This window comes from Neofelis nebulosa, chromosome 6 (assembly GCF_028018385.1).
Source record: "Neofelis nebulosa isolate mNeoNeb1 chromosome 6, mNeoNeb1.pri, whole genome shotgun sequence".
Taxonomy (NCBI): Eukaryota; Metazoa; Chordata; class Mammalia; order Carnivora; family Felidae; genus Neofelis; species Neofelis nebulosa.
Window position 1 is genome coordinate 117,099,399 of NC_080787.1, and position 6,812 is coordinate 117,106,210.

The window sequence follows — 6,812 nt, forward strand, 5'->3', positions numbered from 1 at the left end:
AGTTTCTCTGTTCTTAATCCTTCTAGCTGTTCTTCGAATAGTTCTTTTTAACATCTCTCTTGACATACTTCCTAATATCAATGAAGGATCTTACCCTCCGATCAGTATTTTTGATCCCAGCTATCCTGTCTCTGCCCCCTAGGTCCTACAGATGAAGATGTCAGTTTTCATTGCTTCTCAATTTCTCAGTTCATGAATCTACATCAAAAGACTAGGGTGCAAGGGGGCAAACTAATGTCTCACTAGGCTCTGTTGAAAATGGTTTAGATCTATGCCCATGCTACAAGTCACCAGGGACATCCTGAATGAGTGTAAGACGTATTATTGCCCTTTATTTTATGTCCTTTTCTTTATTTACTTTTAAAGTTTTAAAGCCTTGTGAAACAAGACTAACAAAAGAACACTTTGCTTTTGAGGAAGGCATTGAGAGTCTCTTAAACAAGAAAGGGAAGCTAAGATTCATGTTCTTTTTAAGATGCCTAACTTATTTTTACAAATATAAGCATACAAAGAACGAAAAGGAGGTCTAAGCCAAAGGGAGTTCCAGAAATTCTAGGTCAGTTACACTTGCCCCTTATGCAAATATCAAAAGTTCCTCTGACCACTTCCTTCTGCCCAATTGGGTCACACGGTTTTTCTCAGAGGAAACCCTAACCTCAGAGCATCACATCCTCTGCTCCCACCTCCTTGCCTAGGACTATTATCCATAGTGATTCCCTAACAAAATTGTCTTTACTGAGAAAATTAGTCTTTACAATTCACACCAAAATCTAAGGTCTTACTACCCTCCTTTCTAATTCAAATTTCTAGTGGTTCAGAATAAAAACTAGATAGGGCCTCCTTGGTGTGGTCAAACCACCAAAATGGTGTTTCTTGATAAAATATCTTTGAGGATCTATTGTTTATTTTCTAGATGAGTGCTGCTCAATAGAACATCCTACAGTAATGTAAATTTTTCACTGTCCTTTATGGTAGCCACTAGCTACCATTAATAGTGTTGAACACTTGAAATGGGACTTGGGTAACTGAAGAGCTGAATTTTTAATTTTAGTTCATTTAAATTTAGCCATATGTGGTCAGCAGCTGCCATTTTGAACAGCACAGTTCTAGATGAAGATTTGACACAGCCTAATTGTATTTCATCAGCAATTCATCAGCAATCAACTCAGATTATTATTTCCTCACTAGAAGAGAACTTTTAGTTCTGAGTCCTTTCATTTATGCTATTATCTACATGTGTGGCACCACCTAAGATAACAGTGTGTGTCTTACTGTTTAGGGGAGAAACCAGGGAGCTGAGTTCCCTGAATCCTTCCACACTGAAAACTTGAATCTCTATAGGATTACTGAAAACCTCTCCCAGGCCTTGTTTCAAATCAAGATTTTCTGCCATGGCCATCAGCATGTGTTTTGTTCCTACACTGGACATTCTACTGCTAATGGTAGTCCTGTAGGATGCCATATCCCTCACCAGGCACCCATCCACAATGCATGATGAACCACAGGAAGGAAAAACAATTTATTCCTTACACAGAATTGTGCATCCAGTTTCAGAATCATCAACGAATAATGAACTGCCAAGAATGCCTCAATTAGGAATGCAAGATGGTACAGCCACTCTGGAAAACACTATGGACTTTCCTCAAAAAAACTAAAAATAGAACTACCCTACGACCTAGCAATTGCACTACTAGGCATTTATCCATGGGATACAGGTGTGCTGTTTCAAAGGGACACATGCACCCCCATGTTTACAGCAGCACTATCAACAATAGCCAAAGTATGGAAAGAGCCCAAATGTCCATCAATGGATGAATGGATAAAGAAGATGTGTGTGTGTGCACACACACACACACACACACACAATGGAGTATTATTCGGCAATTAAAAAGAATGAAATCTTGCCATTTGCAACTACGTGGATGGAATTGGGAGGGTATTATGCTAAGTGAAATTAGAGAAAGACAAAAATCATGACTTCACTCATATGAGGACTTTAAGAGACAAAACAGATGAACATAAGGGAAGGGAAACAAAAATATAAAAACAGGGAGAGGGACAAAACAGAAGAGACTCATAAATATGGAGAACAAACTGAGGGTTACTGGAGGAGTTGTGGGGGGGGCGCTAAATGGGTAAAGGGCACTAAGGAATCTACTCCTGAAATCATTGTTGCACTATATGCTAATTTGGATGTAAATTTTTAAAAATCAAAAATTAAAAATAAAATAAAAATTAAAAAATCCATTGTTACAGAAAAAAAATTTAAAAGAATAATAAAATGGCTGGTGGAAAAAAAAAAGAGTGCCTCAAATAAGTTCTATTTGGTGACCAATCTTCTTTACTAAGCTTGCCAGCTGGGATGCCCGCTAGCAACATGCACACCCAGAGAACCTTGCATGTGGAGAAAATTTTCACTATCAACATGTTAGAATGAAGGGTGACCAAAAAGCATTAAAGACCATTAGATGATCTTGTCCTATTTATTCGTCAATAAGGGCCCATCATTTGACCAACCACTCCACTTCTAGGGTTACAAAAAGGAACCCTGATTTAGCTTCTTAGTAACCCTTGAGGAAAATGCTAAACAAGAAACACCAAGAAACACATTCACGTTCAATAAACTTGGATGACATGGCATGTTTTCTCATGTCTTGGCAGGTAAAAAAAATAATCCTCCTTACCTTGACATACTTTGAAAACAATGGAATTCAGCCAATGAGTTCAGCCTTTATTCCCTACAGCAATCCTTATTGGCTTAACCTCAATCTCCACTAGCTGATGGATCAACAGCATTTTACCTAACAGCTGACTCGGATCAGCCCTTTCATCTTTGAAGACTCCAGTTAACAGTAAGGATATTTCTACAAAGATATTCTGTGTTGAGGTATTGTGTCAACCTTTAGAGTTGTTAAAAGGCCCCGTTATTACTCCATACCCAGCAAGGCTTCATCTTGTCCTCTTGCAGCATCTTGTTTCTCTATTAGGTTCTCCAAAGGGTCAGAACAGTGGATAGGTTTGACCTGGGGTGCCACAGGGAGAGTTCACCGTATAAGGCATAGGTCACATTATCAGATCATCCAGGTAGAACTCAAAGCTTCTAAGGACTTCAAAAGGAGCAGGCATAGTGCCTAAGGCATGGATTCTGGAGCCAAACATTCTGGGTTTGAATCTCAGCTCTAGAGCTTACTATTTATGTGAACTTGGTTAAGTAATTTAACGTTCATGTGCCTCATTTTCTTTAAGTGAGAATAATAATAATGACCACCCATGATTGTAGACCACCGTGATGATTAGAACGCTCAAAATAGTGCTCAGCATAAAGTAATCATTACTAAATAATAAAGGAATTCTTCCTTCAAATGGAGAAAAAAAAACTAATGATGTGAGTTGCAAAGGAAAATTCATTTTCTAAGAGAGCAACTTACTTATGAAAACTATTTTCAGACACATTGAAATGGCTCCTATTTGCTCTTTAGATATTTTTACTAAGGTTTTGTTTCCTTTTTTTATTACAAAAGTAATACATGTTCATGATAAAGTTTTCAAACAGTACAGAAGGCAATTCGGTAAAAGGCAGACATTTCTCCCTTACATTCCCAGAGGTAAAAAGCATCCAACTTCCTTGTGTTTCCTTCTGGATCATTTCTGTGCACATATACTTATTTATATCTTCTTCACATTAACAGAAGCATACTGTACATACTGTTCTTCAGTTGTCTTTCAAATTTAACAGTATACTGTGAACATTTTCTATCAGTATATGCGCTTCATTCTTCATTGCATGGGTCTGTCATTTTTAAACAGTTTGTCATTGATAGAATTTTTTTGGCTATTACAAATAATTGAGTAAGATCCTTCTATATAGTGTATATAGTGCCTTTATGAATGATATATGTTTTAGATAATTTTTAGCAATGAGTCAGAGTTATACTTTTTGTTTAAAAAGATACTATTAATTATTCCTTCATAAAAGTTACACTAACTTGTTTATACCAACTATATATGAGTATGCCAGTTACCTCACACTCTCACCAACACTGATTATGTTCCTCTTTTTAATCTTTGCTAAAATGTTATCTTTTTTTTCACATCAATGATGTTGAACATCTTCCCACATCTATTGGCTATTTTTGTGTTTTTCCTGAATGTTCTGTCCAAGTCCTTTGCATTTTTTTCTATTAAGTTTTCATCATCTTACTGATTTGTAAGCATTCTTTGCATAGTCACAAAATCAGCCATACACACACACACACACACACACACACATATATATATATATATACACATAATATTTTTTTCAGAGGGAGCCTGGGTGGCTCAGTTGGTTAAGCATCTGACTCTTGATTTCAGCTCAAGTCATGGTCTCACGGTTTGTGGGATCGAGCCCTGAGTTGGGCTCTGTGTTGACAGTGCAGACAAAGCCTGCTTAGGATTCTCTCTCTCCCTCTCTCTTTGCCCTTCCCCTGCTCGTGTGCTTTCTCGGTCTCTCAGAATAAATAAATAAATGTTAAAAAATATATTTCATTCAGGTTATATTTTTAATATACATGAAGAGTTTCTTAATTATAATTGCTTTGTAGTCATATTTATTAATCACTTTCATTATAACTTCTGGGCCCTAATTTATTAGATCAAATTTATTTAGCATGATATCCACTCCTCACGTAAACATCTTCCAAAAGTATGTATCAACACAATCCTTCACCTTATCTAAAATTATCCTCTTGCTTATGCTATGCTAAATTACACACCCCTCTCATACTTCAGAATATTTAGAAATAACCTCCTCAAAGATAAATTCCACTTTGCACTAGCCAGTAATCATCCTGTTAATGCATGTCAATGTCTTCAGGAAAGGTTTTGGGACAAGAACTGAATGTTCATCTTATTCCCCCAGTGAGTTAGCTAGAGCTGAGCAGTGTTGATGGACAACTTCCTGGATCTCCAAACCGTGTCACAATGCCTTAAGGAACAACTGATGTGATAACAGTAATAACAGTGCTAAGGGAAGAATGAGGAGGACAGGTAACATTTGCTGATCATGACTCACCTTCCATTTTTATATGTGTTATCTTATTTGATCCTCAAAATGAAGACAGTATAATTATTACCTCTGTTTTAAAGATGAAGAAACTGATTCTTCAGGAGAAGAAATCTTGCTTGAAGTCACAGAACTCTTGAGGGTTATAGCCAGGATATGTTTAGTTATGACTGACCCCAGAGCTGAGCTCTTAACCATAGCAGTACACTGACATTGTATAGTCTCTGCAATATCTCTACTACCTGGTTACCCACACTCTGCTTCACCACCTGAGGCACCAAAATCCACAGTCCTCTACTCTAGACAGAAAGCTCCTTAATGGCTGGGAGCTCCTCTTATGGCCAATCAGGTCTTATCTATCCTTATAACCCCAATGTTTGGCAGGGTGCATGATACCCTGGAGGCATTCAATAAATGTTTGTCAAGTTTAACTGAAGTGCATTACTGAAGGAAGTGAGCCCCAGAGAAGTTAATGGATTTGCCCAACATTCCACAACTAAGCATCAGAGTTGGGACTGAACCACAGGTTTTGGATTCCTGGCTCTCTTCCCCCTCCTCCACCCCATACAATATTCAATCACAAACTTCCAAGCATGTGTCTTAAGACTGTGGTGCAGGAAAGAATGATCCTTCCTCTAGCTCCTCAGGTACTTCCCTTTAGGTCTTAGGGTATAAGTGAGAGAAGACGGGAAGATATTTGGGGGGCATGGTGGTCGTGATGGTGGTGGCATGTGTGGTTGCCCTTGGGAGAAGAATTCCTTCATTTGTAGATCTCTTAGTTATCGGCATTCTGAAAAATGTAGGCTGTAGGGAAGTTCCAGGGCCTCAGGGATTTAGGACACTGGCTGGGGGTTACATTTCGTTTCCAAAAGCAAATCCTAGAAAATGGTTCTGAAGACCATTTAAATGAAGAGGAAACTATCCATTGAGTTTGCACTTAGGTTATGGGATTGAGAGAAGAGTGCTAAGTCAAATGATAAACTGGATTCTCTAGTCTAACTTATTGTGTTTATTTAGGAAGATTTATCAGGCAAAGACAAACACAACCAAGAAGGACATTTTATAAGAGAATCTTTCATAAAGTAGATAATGTGGGTATGGGCAAGGTAATACAGTGTCTGATACTATGTAAGCATGTAGTAAATGTTAACTAGATCCTGCAACCTCCACTTATTAGCTGGTTTCTCATCTGTAACTGTTTCCTCTGTGCCTCAGTTTCCTTATCTGTCAAATGAGAGCAAAAGTACCTTCCTCAAAGAGATATTATGAGAATTAAATAGATTAATATATTTAAAGTGTTATTATAATACATACATTTACTTGTTTTTTTCTTTACCCTTTAACTGTGTTTCTAAGATTCGTTCATGTTGTTACTGCAGCTATATTTTACTGTGTGTGTGTGTGTTAAATATTCCTCTGGTGAATATACCACTATTTATCCACTATTTATCCATTCTCCTGTCAGCGGATAGGGTTATTTGCAGCTTTGTGCTTTTTGTTATGTTTGGTTGACAAAATGTGAGACTCTCAATGGATGGAGCTGCTGGTCCCTGGGGTATGTGAATATTGGGTTTACAAAACCCCACAATGTTTCACAAAGCAATTGTATCATTTACATGCCCACCATAAGAATACCTAGTCCAACATCTGATATTGTTAAATTTCTTCATTTTTGCCATTTTCAAGGGTGTGCAAGGTTATTTCATTGTAGTTCTAATTTGCATTTCCCTACTAATGAGGATGAACATCTTCTAATATGTTTCTTGGT